The 19,936-nt window shown below is 37.6% G+C and overlaps 1 long non-coding RNA gene across 9 annotated transcripts in view; it reads right to left on the bottom strand.

Moving 5' to 3' along the window:
• The window catches only part of LOC137197283 (uncharacterized), a 98,792-nt gene that overhangs the window by 34,886 nt on the left and 43,970 nt on the right, over positions 1-19,936 (bottom strand). For 4 of the 9 annotated variants that reach the window (XR_010931384.1, XR_010931379.1, XR_010931382.1 and 1 more), the window contains one exon: positions 17,557-17,701. The exons of the other annotated variants lie outside the window; for them this stretch is intronic. This is a non-coding gene — a long non-coding RNA (uncharacterized lncRNA). The remainder of the gene's footprint in view (positions 1-17,556; positions 17,702-19,936) is intronic. 9 annotated transcript variants of the gene reach the window in all.

Here is a 19,936-nt window from a genome sequence, read left to right as displayed (position 1 = left end):
AATAGAAAACATTACATACTTCTGTCATACTCCCTACAGTTGGAAACCCAGAGCTTGATCATCTAAATCTTGGATGCACTCCAAGAAAAACACTTTCTTAATCAAAAACAACAGACCACCTAGAAACCGTATTTTCTACCTTTTTATCAGAAATCCACAGAGATTCCAATGCGTAGGTTGTTCCCTATGAGATCACCCAGGGTATTGTTTCAACCTACAACAGTGAATCATATAACTCAACACAATACATCACTTTATCAATCCACTATCACAAACACTCTCAAGCTATTTAAAATACACATATGACTTCACAGACAAAATCAAACACAAAACATGCCCGGACCACTCATTTGTTTTCACTGCAGATATAAAAAGACTATATACTAACATCAACACCAATTTCGGCCCATAGGCAGTAAAACAGTGTTTTACCAGACACCCGGACCCCCAGCGACCAGACCAAGAACTCCTCACACTACTGGAAATCAGTCTCACCCGTAATGACTTCATGTTCAATTCACAGCACTATTTACAGATTCACGGAACAGCCACGGGGAAGATGTTTGCTTCAGCCTATGTCAACATCTACATGGCCCACTGGGAGCAAACTCTCTTCCCCAAACTCACCCACGGCATGGAAGCATTCACCCATTTTCTCAATTTGGCCATTACACACAATGAAACAATTAAACTCAAAGCCCACACTGATAATAACACAGTTGATTTTCTGGACACTACTTTAGGCTATTCTTTTCACCTCTACCAGATGGCACAAAATATTGGATATGACTAAAATGTCCTTAAGGTTATTGTTTTTCCTGTATGCTGATACTATTGTTAAGTTTTGCAATGGTGGATGAGAGTGCTGTGCTTGCAGAAGTTAAGTTTGATGGATGTATTTAGTGTCCCGGAGTCCTGATTGCATGTGGTGATGAATTATAGGATGTCTCTGGGGTCCGGCCTCATGGCAGGTGCTCTGTTATAGATTTTGTGCAAAGTGTTGGTCTTGATATAATGGAGGATCTTTGAGTATCCCCAGGATCTGAGTGATTGAAATCAAATGTGTGGCTTCTTGAAAATGAATGTCCAGTGAACAGATTCTATGAAATCAGATGAGTTGTGATTTAACTATACCTTTACAAGTGTGTTTGGGATGGAAACTGTGTTTATGGAGGAGGCAATGTGTGTTTGTAGGTTTGAAAAATACTTTGGTTAACAGAATTTTTGTGCCATCTGGTAGAGGTGAAAAGAATACAGCAGTGTCCAAAAAGTCAACTGTGTTATTATCAGTGTGGGCTTTGAGTTTAATTGTTTCATCGTGTGTTGGCCGAATTTAGAAAATGGTTGAATGCTTTCATGCCGTGGGACAAGGCATTGTTGCTCAAGTCAGTTTTTTAACCTTGTTTGAACTCAGTGAGAAGCAGATTTGTACCTTTATCTACCATGCTAGTCAGCAAGCTTGCTAAGTTTAATTACACAGTTAGCAGAGTTGTTAGCAATAATTGCTGTTATTACAAGCGGGTAGCTTCGGGTCTGAAAAGTGAAGCCAATGCGGAAGTGCCTTAAACCTGCATTCTCTTTAATGGCCAGCAGGGGGCGACTCCACTGCCTCCAAAAAGAAGTCCGTTTGTATAGAAGCCTATGGGAAAATGACCCTACATCTCACTTGATTTATTATCTCAGTAAACACTTTCCCAATGAGTTTACGTTCTCAATTGCAAGTTTCAAGTCTTCTTCAATACAGCGTGATGTTCATTTTGTAAATTATGGTCCCATTTAGAGTAAAACAGACGATAAAGTAGGGTACGCTTTAGGACGTGGCTAAGTTGTGATTGACGAGTCACTACCATGGCGGTTCTTGAGGCGCTGTAGTTGGACCATGGAGATCTCCTCCCCCAGCTCCATGCTCTTGTCCAAATATGGTCACTTCTCATCACTTCTGGCTCCAAAAAAATCAAGATGGTGACAGTCAAAATGCCAAACTCGAGGCTACAAAACAGGAGTCCACAAACCAGTCGGTGACGTCACTGTGTTTACGTCCATTATTTTTAGACAGTCTGTGTGTTATTATTAGTGACTTAAGTTACTCAGACTGTTTAAAACATGACAGGAATGAAAGCCAAAATATGAGATAGATTCAGGCTGCCAGCTGCTGATGCTAATTCTACCTGCTGCTAACTGGGTTTGTGTCTATTTAATGTTGTAACTTGAGTCCTGCAGCAGAAACAGTGATGACAGTGAAACATTCAGAGAGAGAATGAAAGAGACCTCAGTTTTTCAAAAAAGAAGTTAAAAAAAAAGTAAATCTGGGAGCAGAAAAACACAGGAAAGGCTATGCAAAGAAGAGCAACAGACAGAGACAGCAGCAAAAACAAGAAAACAAAGCAGAGCAAGGAGAGGAAATGAATGGAGAAACTTTTTCTTTCTTTCTAATTGTCTTGAATTTTGCTGTTGGTAAAACTTCATTAAGTGTATTATCAGTTCAGATCTGTCAGTGAAAGCCAAATATAGTCATGTCTAAATTCAAAACATGCAGTTAAATTGTTGTCTGTGTCCAAATATCATAAATTATAAATCTCTTCAGTAGTTCATACAGTGATTTTGTGTAGTGGAACAAAATCAGACTAATCTGTCTACTTTTTTTTTTAACACAATGATCACTTTCTGTGAAGCCTCAGCAGACAGAAAAAAATCCCAAGCACACAGTGAGTTCTCAGAATTAGGAGGTTCAATCTGAAATCACCTGATCACGAAAACCCCATTTAAACATGTGACAGGATTTTGATATTTTATATTTAGAGTACATTAAAGGTGTCTGTTATTTGGGGAAATAAAAGAGAACTGTACTGTATATATCAGTTTTGCTAACCAGGATGTCAAAACTTTGAACTTTAATAACTCAAAACCACTCTGACTGCAGAGAGAACTTGATCATTTAAGTCATGATTGGTTTTATTTTGATCAATTTCAACAACCTCAAAAAGAAAAAAAAACAGCAAAATATTACTCACTGTATGCATGTGTTTGTGTGTGTGGTTTTTACCGAACAACAGTTAGTATATCAGGCAGGATATGGTGAGGCTTTAACATGTTTTACTTAAACAAATACACACCCACTGTACAAAAAAAAAAAAAAAAAAAAAGTGAACATGTCCAAAATAGTTCACAAATAATTTTCTGATACGCAGATATTGTGCTACTGCAACAGACTGAACCAAACCAAAACAAAACCATGAATCAAACTATGGCAGTGTGTTACGTGTTCAAGACAATGCTTCAATGCTTCAGTATCCCCCATGTGAAACCTCGTCCTCTGACAAGCAGAACAACATGCTGCTGAAATTAATGTCACGAACAATGCCCACGTCCCTGACTGATAACCAGAAACTGCAAGAGTGGAAACAAAGACCTTCTGGCCGTAATATTGTAAACAGGAGGTGAAATCTTGACAAAGAAAGCGTGATAAATATCTGCATGTGTGTCATCTGAATTTCAGTTTCAAGAGGCTGAACGTGTCCAGAGGCACACCCACCCAGATGACACAGGAAAGCCTCAGAAATGCTGACAGGTAATATGTGCATTAAGCATGAAACTTTGCACTGCAGCAGGAGTCCCACACACACACATCAGGATGTCAAGCTTAAGGACTTTTCAGTTAATTCATACATTTTTCAAAAGGCCTGTTAAGTGAAATTGACAATAAACTGGTGGACATCAGAGAGTGTTTCATATATCAACAAAAATCTCTGTTGCAGTGTTTTCTTCAGGATGTGAAGTGTTGATGCCGAGACAGAGAGAGAATTGTGGCATAAATAAAAATTGGGAGACAAAATGTGATATAAAAAAATATGAGGTGCTTTCAATATTAATAGATTTCACTTCTATAAAGTTCAAGGATTTCCAGGGACAACAGGAAACAGGCTGCAGGACTCCTCGTCTCACTGGAAACCTCACTGAATCTGAATATAATGCAGCTCAAAGATATGAGGCAACAAAGCTTTTACGTGCTGCACAGACAGTCAGCTCACTGTTGAAAGGAAAGTTCTTACATGATTCTTTCATCTTCTCTTTACACATGCATATACCAGTTTTTTAAAAAATATTTGTTTTTTCTGCAACAACTGAAGACTTCTAAAGCATTACAGAAAAAAGTCACTTCCTCCAGCTGTGCTGCAAACTTTAAATCATATCAAAGAGTGACACAATTCAAGCTTTTAGACACAGTGAGAAGTGAGTCAGAAAAATAAATATGATAAAGGAAAAAGAAAAAATACATCATAACATGATAAAAGCTAAAATTAAAACAAAATACACTACCAATGTGCAAAAATATTTAAATGTTTTCTGACAAACATAAAAATATCACAAGAGATACAATTTGATTTTGAAAGTTGGTGGTGAATCTAAAAACAAGTATATCTCTTAGTTCCTGAAATGTTTACTTTTAGCAGATGTGAGGGGCTTTTACTTGACGTCAACTGACCGTCACACATCCGAGCTGTGTTACAGTAACACACCGTGTCACGACCTGCTGCAGTAAAGCCCAGTAAGTGATCATCTTAAAGCTGAAAATCTTGTCAGTGTGCCTCATGCAACCATAAACAGTCTCTGATTTGAATGTGTAAATGTCAGCCGGGACAGATGATGAGCAGCGAGAAGAGGGAACAACCTCTTTCACACGGGCATGTGCACGTCCATGTGCATGCAAATGAATATATGTAGCACACACTCACACAAGCCACATATTAGCACATAACACATTGTGACAAATACTGTACACATAAAACACGTGCATGGGTGACAAATTAAAGGAAAAACAACATGAAGTGTTTTGTTGGGCCACCTCGGGCCTCCAGAACAGCTTCGGTGCTCTTTGGCATTAATTCTCCTTCATGTCTCTGGAACTCCACTAGACGAAGGAACAAAAAGATATTCACTCATTAGTGTTTTGAAGATGGTGGAGAACAGTACCGTCTTTCTATGTTGGTCCAAAATCTTTCACGGTCACTAGAGAAACCATTCAGTGATCCCTCTGTGTGGAAACGTCTGCTTTGTTACTGAATGTGTCTCTACTTTATTCAGATTTTTCCTTTAATTTGGCACCCATCATTATCTGCAGATAAACAAGAACACACACTCGTACATCCGCATGCTCAGCCAGAAAAACACACACACGTAGACCTAACATACGTGCAATAATAATAGTAATAATAAAGACACACACACACACACACACTGTAGCCTACATACGGACAAAGACAAATTACACATGTAAACACACACACTAAAATATTTTCACTACAGAGCTGTAAACGTACTGTACAAATAAATGCACACACACTCACACATTTAACTGCAGATGTACTCACACTCAAAGAACCACACACACAGTCAGAAATAAAATGTGCATCATCACAAACACATACATAACTATAGACATATGTTTACACAAGTAATAGTGATAATAATAATAATTAGTATTATTATTACTACTACATGTGCACACATACTATACACACAATGTAGCCTTCATATAGACAAAGATGCTACAAATGTGGAAAGACATATACATCACACACTGGCATATTTACACACAGAGCCAATCACACACAGATTGTAGATAAATGTAACCAATACTTGTGCACACACACATTCACATTAACACGTGCACAAGTATAGGTGTTAAATCTCACACACACAGTAGTAATAGTATTCTACAATAATATAAAGTATGGTCCAAAAGTCTGAGACCACTTTCCTATTTGGGAAAGTGGACTCAGACTTTCCTAGTATTCTATAATAATGATAATTACATATAAATGTGCACACACACTGTACAAATAAATGTACACAAATACTGTATGAGCACACACACCCCTGCAGAAGTACACACACACACACACACTCATAGAACCACATCCAAAGTCAGAAATAATACATACACTTTCACAAACACAAATACAAGTACAGACATAATTATGTTCAGACACATAATAATAATAAAAATAATAATAATGACATGCACAGGCTCTGTACACATACAAGACAAAGACACAACATGTAAAAGAACATACATTAACACATTAACAAAAACATGTGCATATACACGTACTGTACAAATAAATGCATGCACATACTGCATATATACATGCGCACACACACACAACTGCGGAAGTGCACACACACAGAGAACCTCATACGCAGTCTGAAATAAACCACCACGTGTACAAACACAAACTATACATTCAGATCTGTACTGTACACACATGCTTACATCAATACACATTTACTGTTCATACATACACACAGATAAATGCTTAAATGTAGCTGTATAAATACACACACACACACACAGACACACACACACACACACAGACACATTCATGCACACACAGAACAAGTCAGTGAGCTGATTAGTCAAACAGCGTGCTGATGGCAACAAAGGGATGCCACCCACGGACTCTGAGGACGCAGCACTGCCTGACTGAAACCATAAACATGTTTATATTTACTTATTGTCTCATTTTAGATCAGGGAGACTGAACATATCTGACATTTAATATCTGAAACTAACCCCTGCATGCTAGCATTTTCAGAAAACAAGAGAATGAGTAGGATCAGGGATTGAGGTTGGCAACACATGTCCCAATAGAAGAGTCAAATGTATTATACAAATGTAATGTACAATATCTTACTAGACAAAAAAAAAATCTCAACACTAAAGGAAACATTTAACCAGTCTAATGTAGGTACAACTGGGTTCTAAGAAAAGGTCAAAATCAGTAAAAATAATTATAAAGTATCTTCAGATATTTCTATAATTCCCTCAATTGAATTTCAAGACAGTGATGTTTAACAAAAAACTGTTAAGCTGCATTTGAGTCATAAGCAGAAGTTGTTATAGTCAACACACATGCAGTGAAATCAATAATTAGAAACCACAACTTTCTAAAAGTCCCTCGACAAAATTTTCAGAATTATGAATTTCAGTTTTACCACCAGAGTCACAACTGGGTCATCAACAAAAATAAATACGTGAAATTAGGCTCATTTTGAAATAGCTCGTCTCAGTCACAGTCAAGACAGAAAGAAATTATCAAGCAGAGGCATCGGTGTAAAATTGAAAACGTAAAAATACGCAGACGTTCAAATTTTTTTTTTTCAAAAATGTGAGTCAACTTGGCTTAGATGACTGGATGATCCCGCAAAAAAAACCCCAGTTTGCACCCAGTAGCAGGATTTTGACTTCGAACCGGTTGTCAACAGTAAAGAAACACACTCTTGACAATATTCAGCCACCCTCATTTCTCTCTTTTTTTCTTCCTCTTCTTTTTTTTTTTTTTTTTTTTTTTTTAAACATGCATTTGTTGTTGCTGAAAAGGTTAAAAGATTTTTTTTTTTTCCAGTCGAAACTGAGTGGGTTGTCAGAGAACCGAACATTTCACAAGGCAAATTTCCCCTGGTGCTCTGGTAATATTATCACTCCAAAGCATCACAGTTTCAGTATGACTTATGGATTTATTTATAAGAAGAAAACAAGTCTGACACCAATTAACACAAACACAGTCACATAGGTTCGAGCTTATAATGTCACTTTAAGTAGCACATTTTGAAACAGATTTACACCTTGAAAAACAAATTTGTTACAAATAAATGTCATGTTGGGGTTTCAGTATCTACCTCACTTTCAATATGACCCATCATTTTATAGATATAATTTAAGAGCGTGATTATGCTCATATTGTAGTATTTATATTATTTAATTTGTTTACATCAGTTTAATTTCAAAACAAGCTTGAAACATGTTATATTACATGTGACTATGATGTCTAAATATATTTATTTATACAGTAGAGATACTAAAAATTATTTCAGTATCTTCTTGCTTTTTAGCAAATTATAGCTTAAATATATTTGGATTATCACACTTTTAGAAATGTAGATTGCACCTTAAAAAAAGAAAATAACCGTTTGCCAACATTTAACACCACTCCACCCACTGCTCAAGAGTTTATATGTCACCTTTAAAGGATCATCGATCAAAGTATTTCTCATTCTGATTCAGAGTTTCACTATTACTGGTCGTTTTATTTATTAAAAAACACAAACCCGAAGCAAACAAACCACACTTTGTGCACAAGTCCGGGTTCAAATAATTACTTAGCATTGTTTTCTACACCAACATCGACTGTTTAACTGTGTTTTTCACACTTAAGACACCATGAGAAACATTCAGGGGCCTATGACAAAACACCAGCCAGCCTCCGACTACAATTTTCTAGCGTCCGACAAAAACTGTGAACACAAAGTCAAATCAGAACTGAGGTGGACAATTTTTCCCCAGACAGCAGAGACCGAGTTTGTCTCGATGGGATGTAAACAAGTGTCGCTGGAGACGATCGTACCACCGACATATTTCACCAAGCACACCTGAAAACTATGACATAATCCAGCATGACTGTGCCACCTAAAAATATAAGTGGAGACATATCAGCTTTACTCGGCGTCTTTTACTATCAAAATTAGTCAGAGAGCAGAGGAGAAGACGTTGAGGCTGGGCTTTGATGCGTTCAAGCACGGTGTGTTTCAAAAAAGTGAAAAGGAAGCTGAGGAGATGAGAGAACAGTGGGTAGAGGAGCTGAAATACGCTTTCCTCTTTCTCTGCCGCTGATATTTTGAAGTTGAAAGAGGGGAGAAAATTAAAGAAAGAGGGCAAGAAAGAGGCAGAAAGGAAAGAAGGAATGAATCAAGAGCAAAATAAAGATCTAACACAAATAAGAGCAAGTGGAAATCTCTTAATTTCTGCATTTAAATACATAAAAACAGACCTAAAAACAAATCTTATTCTTCTTTGAATTAAGTTTGAGAATGTGAGCTCAAATTTACTTTCCTTTATTTTTGTGTTAAAAATATTTTAAGATAGAGAGACAGACAAAAAAAAGAAAAGAAGTAGAAAAGAAAGTAAAAAAAAAAAGAGATGTGTAGTGGAATTATGACACTGGTAAAACCAGAGAAATGTCAAAGAAAATGTGCAAGACTTTTGAAGTATAAATTTAAAAAAAAACGTTTGGCATAAACATACTTCATGATACTCACAAGTCATAGTTTAAATTTCACTATGAGACATTAGTTTCTAAAACGTGGGTTCAGTCTGAATCATGTCACCTTTAATGCCTCATTGATCAAAGTAGTTCTCTTTTTGATTCAGTTTCATGGCACAGAAAGGAATAGAAAAATCTACTTTTCTCTCTTTGTGCGCCTTCTATATGTTTTGACGCAGAAATAAGAGAAAAGTGAAAGAAAAAAAAAAGATTGGAAAGAGGCCCCCTTCCCCCGCCCCACCCCGCAAAAAAAAAAGACAGAGAAAAGTTTAAGACAGAAAGATATGGTTCAATCGTGGCGCATGAAGACCTGCAGCACATAACAGCTCATTCTGACAGTACAGAGAAATGTGGGAGGCTTTACAGACAGAACAAAAGTCGTAGGAGAACTGTGGCCTGAAACAGCGTCTCCATTTTGAAGTGAGATGTGAAAACGACACCACCATCTGTTGAAGTGGTGAAGAGACAACCAGTTACAACTAGGCCTCACACACCTCCACAAACCAACAGTCTAACATGATTTGCTTCAAAATAACTTCCCCTTCGTGGTTTTTTTAAAATATTTATTCTTTATGTTAGAATATCAGACTTTATGTAAGTCAGTTACATGATTTTCAAACGGTCATATAAATCAATTCATCCATCAAATTTCATATATAGTTATTTGATTGAGCTCTGAATCATGTGGTATTAAGGATTAAATCAAGTAGTTTAAACTTTACTCATCATGACTAATAACACCACTTGCCGAGTGCCGCTGGCGTAAAATAAGGCAACAAAGAAAGTCGCGCTCGGAAAAACTATGCGGAGAAAGTGAATAGAGAGTAACACTCTCCCCTACCTTAAAAACTACCCTCACAGTGCCCTCCTGCAAATAACCCCAAATCATATCCTCCAGAGGTTTTGTTAAAAATATGGCAACTTTATCAGGATAAAACTGTTGTGTCTCTATGTGCAACCTTGTGCACTTTTCAACCATTTTAGTGTCTGACTAGTAGGTTTAAGTTTACATTTATTCATTTGGCAGACATTTTTGTCCAAAAAGTAAATAATATACAATACAAGCTACAATGGATCAAGGAGAAGCCGTCCAGAAAAAGTGCCACGATATTCACTTCTGCCTGACGCAAGCGCCACAAGGCTTGCAGGTGCTTGAAGTAATATATGCCTAGTGCAATGAGAGAGAGTCTAAGAAGGATTGAGAGATGGAGAAAGAGCATATTAAGTAAGTACTGCTGACCAAATCCAGTTCACAACTGGGTCCAACACTGAGGGATCATACGGGAGAAGAGTTTGGATTTATATTTCCTGCCTCGCAGTGACAGTAGGACCAGGCGTTTGCAGATTGTAGGGAATCGAGAACTTGCATGAACCTGAATAAGGGAGTTTAGGTACATAAGTGGGTGCTGTGCATTAGTGACTTGACCTTAAAGTGAGCAGCAACATGGAGGCACTGGAGAGAAATGAGAAGTGGGGTGACATGAGCCGTTTTAGGCTGGTTGAAGACCAGACGTGCTTCTGCATTTTTGGATCATTTGCAGAGGTTTTGCTATGCATACTGTGCAAGTTTAAAATTGATAGTGCCTTCAAAAATACCCACAAGAGACCAAAACAAAAGTACTGTCCATAGCATGTACACCATCATTTAGCTACAAATGTCACGATGAAATGCGCTGCTTTTAATAGATGTGAAAACTACACTTATGCAACACAACACCTCACAAAATGATGATTCCTAAGAGTCCAAAATCTCACTATAGAGTAAATTATTGAGCATTTCTTCTATAGGGAATGGTGATTTAGTGAAGAGGCCTTTTTCACAGCAGACATTTTAAATTATAGTAAGTTCAAAATGTTAACTTAGTATAGTAGGTCAACATAGTGATTCTACACTAGTTTAGCCATTGTAGGAAAAGCACAGGTGTCGCTATTAACATTAACAATGGCTCTGTTCTTTATAAGCACCAGCATGCACTATAGCAGGACCCTGAAACCATCCACTAAATTCAATTCAGCTATAATTAAAGTTATTAGACACCTGTGATTTCTCTACTGTGACATAGATAGATACTTAATTTGTCCCTGTAGGGAAACTGGTTTACAGCACTCTCACAAGGCATTTCATCACAACATCACAAAAAGCCAATAGACATACTCGTACACATACCCATACACGTACCTCACAGCTAGCATCAAATTAGGTGTAAGGAAAAGAAAAAAAAAAGAGAGAGAAAAAGGAGAGAACAATAATTAGGACGTGCCAGACGAGCTGGACATCCTTTGGAAGGAGTGGTCAAATGCATGAGAGATAAGGTGCTAAGGCATTGCCTGTTTAAAAACTTAATGGCTTGTGGAACAAATAAAAAAGTTGGATCTATTTTTAGTAAATAGAGGAGGGCAATATCGTCGCCCAGATGGCAACAATTTAACTGAGGAGGCAAGGGGGGTGCATCTGGTCACCCACAAGGTTGTTTGCTTTATCGTTCTGCTTGTTAACTCCCCACATGTCTAAATGTCTTCTGTGAAAAAAGCCTACAAGGGAGTGATTCTGGACACAGCTTGTGTGTACTAAATCGTTCACATCAACAACATACTGTACCTCAGCAGAGTTAGCAGGTCTATGGTGTAAAAAGTCTTAACCCTAATCTTCTAAAGAAACTCTTAAATGTATGCTCTTGTTATGGGCTTGTCTTAACAAAGTTGTCATAGCAAAGTATACTTGCAGTTAATGATATTAATAATTACTGTAGGATATGTAATTATGCAGTGATAACGAGCAGACACTGCTTACCGCTCATCTGAATCACATTTCATTAGCTGCTGTTGTGTCACCCCACTGTGAAAATGATTTGCTGGACGTACTGTACAGAGAAGCGGAAGTGTAGTGACGTCGTATCCCGTCATATCCAGAACATACAGGTGGTACATCTAAGAATCGTGTGACATGTACGCCTTCACTTCCCCTCACCACTCGGTAATTCCAGGAACTGTGCATCGCACAAGTACACAGCGAGAGGACAGAGCCTGAGGGGAGCAGAGAATTGAAAATAAAATGCTCTTGCCCTTCAGCTGGCCTTAAAATTGACAAGCATAAATGTTGATTAAAACTACTTAGAAGAGGTGAGGAGTAGGTTAAAGGATAGGTTCTTCCAAGTCTGTCCTAAAACAATAGTGAAATGCTAAAATCAACATTAACATGTTTTTCTTGCTGTAATCAGTCCTCCTGTTCATACTGACCATTAGACGATCCTTTCCTGCACTTTCAACATAAGCAATGGGGGAAAAAAATCAGTGAAAATACAGTCCTCCTTCCGTGCAAAAGTGTATTTAAAAGTTTATTTGAAGCTATTATGAAGCTTTAGTCGTCCCACTTAGTCAAATCAAGTCAATATCTTTCAAAGTTACAGTCTTTTTAGTGCCAAATTCCTTTTTTTTGTCACGATCCTTCAACTGCAGCTGAGCAGCAAAAAACCGGCCATCAAGACACAAAGAGGGATTCTTTTTACTAAAAGACTGTAACTGTGGCAGATATCCAGTTTATTTCACTAACTCAGACTGCTGAAGCTTCATACTATCTTCAGATACACTTTTCAATACATTTTTTACACAAACAGGACTGTGGATTTTGTCCCCCATCACTAACATTATAAGCTGCATTAAGAGGGGATCTTCCAATGGTCAGTATAAACAGGAGGAATGATTACAGTGAGCAAAACCTGTTTCAGTGTTCATTTGGGCTACGACTGTTGTTTTAAGACTTGGAAAAAGTGTGAACTATCCTTTAACATCACTGCTCACTCACTCTCAGTGGGTCAGTGTCACAGAAGTCCATTTCCAGTATTGGACTGTCACTTAAGATGGTGACAGAGATTCCCCGTAAAGGGAAGCCACTGAGTTTGTTAAACCTCTGCAGAATTTTACAATGCATTCTGGGTAAGTACATTGCAATGACGTGTACATTAGGACTTTCCTGACAACCCGAGCATTTCACTACAGAACTACAGAGCAGTTTCGACACACATCTGCCGGTCTTTTCATTGGGCAACGCTTCCCAGCAACAGGCAACAATGGAGACAACAAGCAGAACAAAACTCCATTCAAGTGTGTGCTGATCACGTGAACAACACAATAAGTAATACCCATCAACATTCAAATATCAGTTATGATGTTTGCTATTGCCAGTTGATAAAAGAAGTATGAGATAGATACAAGGATACAAAATAGATATCACATGAAATATCACAATATGCATATAAAATAAACACGAAGTAGATGTCATGTACCCGATGCACAAATATCAGAGACTAGACATGATTTTAACCTTGCTGTAGCTCACAATGTTCTTCTAAATATTCACTTTTAAACTCTGTCACCTTTTCAAATCTGAAAATACCATGATTAAAGTTGGATCAGCTTATCCCACTATTACTTTCAGATTCATGTACAGATATGCTCACTGCCGGAATAAAAGACTCTCTAGTCTCTCCATGGAGCCGTTTATCATCATCATCATCAAGTGTTCACTGAATGAAATCACAAGAACATGCAGAACAATCTGCAGCTGAGCTTTTGTTCTCCCTTGTAGATAAACCTTCGAATAGGTCTGGAGTCAGGCCAATAACAAAACCTGCCTTTCTCATCAGCATGTTGATTTGATTTCATCCGTCATTTCTCTCAGGAGCTGTGATACAAAGCTGCTGATTTAAAGACAAACATCTTTTCTCTTGCCATCAAATCATCTAAGCTTCTCTGGAGAAAAATGATCTGCACTTCCTCAATAAAACATTGTTTTCCTTCCTGATCAGTGTCTTATTCAGAAGACGTGGCTCAGTAAAATAATGAAATACCATAATATCAACAGTGTGACAGTATACTAAAGATGAAATATTAATCCCTTTCGAACATATTTACATACAAGAAACTCTTAGTGATTAGTAATGTGGGTATGACGACAAAAAATTGACAATCACTGTTATTTTACTCAGCTAGAGCAATCTAGAAAGTTAAAAAACATAGCTGTATATCACTGCATTAAAAAAAAAAACAATCTCAATTCATCCCAGCTCCAGACAAAGGCACTAGGTTCTATTTGCTGATACTTAATAACAGGAAAAAGCTTGTTAAGTGGAGGTTTCACTAATAAGAGCCCATTACATCCAGTTAGCAGTCCTGTCTTTGAATCAAAGAGCAAGAAATTCATTTGAAAGAAAGAAACTAACAATTAACTGCTTGAGCTTATTAGTATTAATGTTTAATCATGGAGATCACACAAGACAGAGGCCACAGAAGCTCAGAATGACAAGTCTACAGGCAGTGTGAATATTAAAAAGGTCAATGTCTTCTTTGTGGTGAACCTATTTTTGTGATTTTGTTAGTGATCTAATTTTGAAGTTTGACAAGCTGAAGTTGAGAAAGGACACAGTCCATGACTCCAGCAAAGGTTCAAAAGTGCAAGCCACATATTTCTTTGGTAAAACTTTGTTTACTACACTAAAACATCGGGTGGGGGGAAAAAATCCAAGAGAAAACAGAAGTACCTCCTGTTTCCAAGTGCAATGAAGCTTATAGAACAGTGCATCACTGACTCCCACTCTCTTCCTACATGCAAAGTGTGAAGGATCTAGAAACAATGAGACCTGTTTGCTCAAATGTCCCCGGGTTACTTTATCATGTGAGAGGTGAGGCTTGTGAAACTTGGAGGAGCTGATGTGAAGAGACATTTTTGAAATCTGCCTCAGTACCACCTGCTGAGACTCTTCTCCTCAAACTAACCCAAGAACCCATAGACTCAAATTATTATCGTCTCAGTTCGACCATGATCAACAACAATAACTTTGGTCTCTCCTGAATTTTAATCTGATGCCTTAACCAGATCAAATAAACTAAAAGACTAATGACAATCCCAGCAGCCTCAGCTGTACTCTGTTTATGCTAATTAGCAAATGTTAGAATGTTAATGCACTTAACTGGGATGGTGAACACAGTAAACATTATATCGTCATTGTAATCATGATAGCATTAGATCAAATCACAGCCTCACAGAGCTGCTGGGCACCACCGCTGCCTCTATTGTTCTCTATGTAAACACGGCAACAGTGGCAAGAAGAAAATGAGACTGCTGCTCTCGTAAACACGCCATGTGACCATGGCAGAAACATACAGGAGCAGATTATTATATTATACACTTCTTCACCAGCAGTGAACAAACAGATCAATGAAGACAAACAGTCTTCATGCAACATCGGCCTCAAAGTTTGATTGTCCAGTCTCAGCCAACAAACAACATTTATGGTTTTAGTTCTCACAAAACCTGCTATAATAATCGTATCATATTGCCAACTATTTCCTTTATTCTAAGCTACAACCTGATGCATTTACTACTAACTGGATAGCAGCAGACTGTAGTGTATGGTGCAGGCTGTTAGTAGGACTGAAAGCACATGAAGTGTTGTTTGAAAAGACTAATTTCTTAAAACCGCTGTAGTTTACGGAAAACGTTATTAGTGTACATAGTGTATTTGCTGGGAACTACTTTCAGTTTACTTTGATATTTTCATGGGATTTGCTGACTGTTATAGGTCAATCCTTCTAAAAATACTTCAGTGTGCAGTTTACATTTTGAATATTTGACCTCTTGAATGTTTTGTTTAAAGAGAACCACACAAAGCTGTTATGCGTTACATCGGCTGTTGGCAGGAATCAAACCTCTGACCTCTCATAGGGGTTCATGAGTTTTAGGATGTACACAACAAAAGGGACTTAAAGTGATCAATCAAAAGGAAAAAAAAGTGCTACAAAATCATCATCTGCAAAACGATAACTGTGAAAAAGAAAGGTATTGCAGAAACATCAAATTTCTGCACAACACAAACTTTTTTTGGGCTGTGAACAGGGCACAAAATGAGCACCAGCCACCAGCTAAATGCTGGTGAAATATGCAAGTGGCTGGTAGATTTGCTTCACTCACCAGCCAAATGAAAAATAATGATAATCTATTGAGTGGCTGATACAATTTGAACATTCACTAGCCATTTGGCTGGTGGACAAAAAAGTTAATTTTGCACGCATGGCTGTGAAGATAAAAATAAATCTATCTTTAGACATCTTTACATTTTAGCACCTTAAACATGTCGGTGCATCTTCTAACAGTCAGAAGCTGATTTTATCTGGTCAAGTGGGAGGTAAACTAACTGTTTGGCTCATAATGTGTCTTTTAAAGCTAAACACTTTTTTCTCTTCACAACGTGCTTGTTTTTTTATCAGTCTCTACATCACAGAACGTGTGTGTGCATGAGTCTGTCTGTGTGTCGGTGGCAAGCAGACGTCTCGCTGTCCTGATGTGAAAGACTGCAGGCCTCCTACGGTCTGGAACACAAGATAACCACAAGTGGGAGAGGTCTCATGTTCACACATACACACCATGGCACAGACTCACTGTTGATAAGGCAGTGAGTACAATTTTTTTTTTTTTTTTTAAATGTCACACTCTTATAAAGTAATTTCTGTCCATATTTGAATTGTAAAAACCTATTTTCCTTGAAGCAAGTCGATTTGCATCCCACGGCATTGGCAGATATTTATTCTTAGAAAACAATAAAATTTTAAGGACTCAAATTAGCTTCATAAAAATGAGCGTGTTGTTACATGTTACACAACCTCAGTAATATCACTAATTTTAATCAGATGCATTTCATGTGATGTGCTATTTTCCCCACTTTTGCACAAAAATTCATTGTTTATAGCAATGATAAAGAACGTTTTTTTATGTGGTAAACCTCAACGGCAACACCATTAGAAAGCAAACTGACGCACAAAAAAAAAACTGACAAACGGATTTATCAGTCTATTTCACAGGCGAGCCATTTCTAAGAAGAACTTGCATACTTATTCATTTTACAGAATAAATCAACGTTTTACAGACTCAGTCTTCACCGTGTCTCCTCCTGTCACAGCAATAGTGAGAGACATTATTAGTTAACGCTTCTTCTCGGCAACAGGCAACAAAGTGATACAAACACACAGCCAAAACTGGAAAGGACCTGGACCAGAAAACACTTGAAGGTCTAGACAGAGGCAACAAAGAGATGAGAAGTGTAAAAAGACAAAGATGTGCCCTTGTGATTTTCCCACAGAGGAAAAGTAGTCATAGCAATTGCATCATTTTGTGTTATTTTAAAAAGAAGTGGTATGTGTTTTCCCACGTGATAAACCACCCTAGTGATTTGGTAACTCTAAGCTTCACTAAAAAGTCATGAAATTTTTAAAAGTCATTACAAAACCAAAGGTCAACTTCTCTGCTGTCACATTAGAGAGAGTGAAAGACGGAAATGTTGGTCTTTGCTGGTTTTCCAGCTACTGGAGAACAATGACTGACATTTAAGATGTTGAGGAAAAAGAGGTTAAAGGGTTAAGGACAATCTGAATCATTAAACATTTGATTTGTTATGATTCACACCTCTAAGGTTTGGCAGAGGTTTGGTGGCACCCAGCGACTCGAAGCATGTGGAAAAGTTTTTGATGTGTTGATAGAGCGGAAGATTGTCGAATCATGAGGCGATGAGATGCAGTTTTTCTTGGCAGCAGTAAGTTCTCCTCGCCAACTGTGAAAAGTAGTTCAGAGTCATCGTATCACAACAGGTTTTCAGGGGAAAGGTAATATTCTAACTTGAAATTTTTAGATAATAAGCCAACAAAGACAAATGACTGTGAAACAGTGCCACTCAATCCTCAAGCACTTTACATTGGATACAGTGAATCATTGGGTCAAACAAAGGCTCCCTGTGAGCTAATCCACACTAATTTCACAATGAAAGCTTTCATATTCACCTTCTTCATCACTTTATTGAGTCTCAGACAACTTTTCTTCACTAAAGCTTCAAGCTCAATGAGCTAATTCAGACAGATGTGTGTTTATATAACGTTAGACTTCTTCATGAAGTATAATTACGATCATTTTCATCCTGAACCATATTTTTGCACTGTTGTCCACCATACTAATCGATTCTGGCCAAACACCAAGCGAGTTTGAGCTCAAGTATTGGATTTCTTAAAGAGTTTTATTGAGGCTTAAAGGCCACAGACTTTTCTCTATCCATCCCTCAGTCAAAATGAAAGCATTAAAACCAAAACAGTACTGGCTTTGTGGTAGTTTTTTTAGACATCCGCAATAGGACCACTTATCTGACTGCACATTTTTAAACAAGCAAGCTTTTTCTTCAGAGCTGCCAAGCTAAATTTCTCCAGTGCAGTCCTACTGGGCACTGGCCAAGCATGACTTTTCCAACTCACTGATGACTTAACGTAACAGTAATAAAAATGGTCTAAAGTCAAACTTTCTCGAATCGTCGATGCCATCTGTTTCAGCTCTTTTCTTGTTTGTTTTTGCCAGCTGACAGTTTTCTACGCAATTTAAAGCAGTGCAACAATAAATCAGGATGACAGGTCCAGTACAGCATACAGATCTGCTTTGTAAGTTTTATGTCCTGTGCTATCTTTTGAAATAAAATGGAAGTTTTTTTTTTTTTTTTTTTGGTTTCATGACAGCACCCCCTGTCTGTGCATATATTATGTTATTATATTATATGGAATTTTGATAGTTGAAAAATAGCAATAACAATTTCTTGTTACCAATTGGCTAATTTATATGCTGTGATAAGCTAATATCAACAGATATATCGGTCTGGCAAATTTATCTGTCAGGCTCAAGTCCAAAGACATTTTTTCCCCCTTTCCTTTCAACAATAAAAAATATAAACAATACATTAATAATCACTGACATGGTTTGAGAAAGAATTTTCAGTTGGATTTAAAGGGGACATATCATGCTTTTTTGTGATTTTCTATCATTTACATTATGTCGGATATCTATGTTAAACAAGGTCAAAGTTCCTAAACTTGAGGTGAACGTACGTAAAAATAATCCCTGCAGGTCAAAAGCCAGGGCTTCAGCCTGCTCTGAACACTTTGTTTGCAAAGTTACCTCTACTTCCTCCTCAAACAAACGTCGGATCGTTCGAGCATGCCCACATATGCCCGTTGATTCTGTAGCCATTGTTGCTGAGGTTGTTCCATGGGCTATTCACGTTTTCCACTCGCATATTTAGGATCAGATTCAGGCTCGAAGTTAAATGTTTGAGTAAAGAATAAGAAAAAAAGTGAAAAAGTGGTGATATGCTGCCCCCTGTTTGTTTGGATCAGGTGGCCAATTCTTACACATTAAACCTTTAAGGAGACAGGAGCTAAAACAGCCTGTTTCAGACAGAGGTTGAACTGAAGGGCTACATAAAAGGACCAGTATAAGTTAAATAAGGAGGTTTTTTTTAACTGTAAATCATCCAAAGATATTCCAGTAGAGCTCCAGAATATAAATATAGACCTGGAAATATGCATGATACATCACCCGTAGAATACTGGATGCATTATTTATGTCTTATTGTAGTGCTGCAACCAGGCAAGTAACACGTGGCATTATGCAATAGTTTTGAAATTGAGGAGATTTTGGTTCAATTTGATGAACATGATAGAAAACAATGGGAAAGTCCAGTTCAAGTAGACAATGAGTCAGAGTGCTGCTTTAATAGTGACACAGCTTCACATCAGTAAGAGGCAGATCAGATAAGAGACAAGCGGTAAAGCAGGTTGCTCGGCACATGATCTCTCTACCTCAAATTAGCGGATTGTTTCCTCGCACAGTGTGGTGTGACTTGTAGACAGGAACAAGAAAGGCTTGTCATAGGGGAATCCGTCATAAACCAAATGTTTCTGATAAACAGGTGATCAGTAGTGGGGATACTGTGCGTGTTCCAGGAATATGAATATATAGCATGGCTCAAAAC

Source organism: Thunnus thynnus, chromosome 14 (genome assembly GCF_963924715.1).
Source record: "Thunnus thynnus chromosome 14, fThuThy2.1, whole genome shotgun sequence".
NCBI classification, from domain to species: Eukaryota; Metazoa; Chordata; class Actinopteri; order Scombriformes; family Scombridae; genus Thunnus; species Thunnus thynnus.
This window is presented reverse-complemented; position numbering and strand designations above follow the sequence as displayed.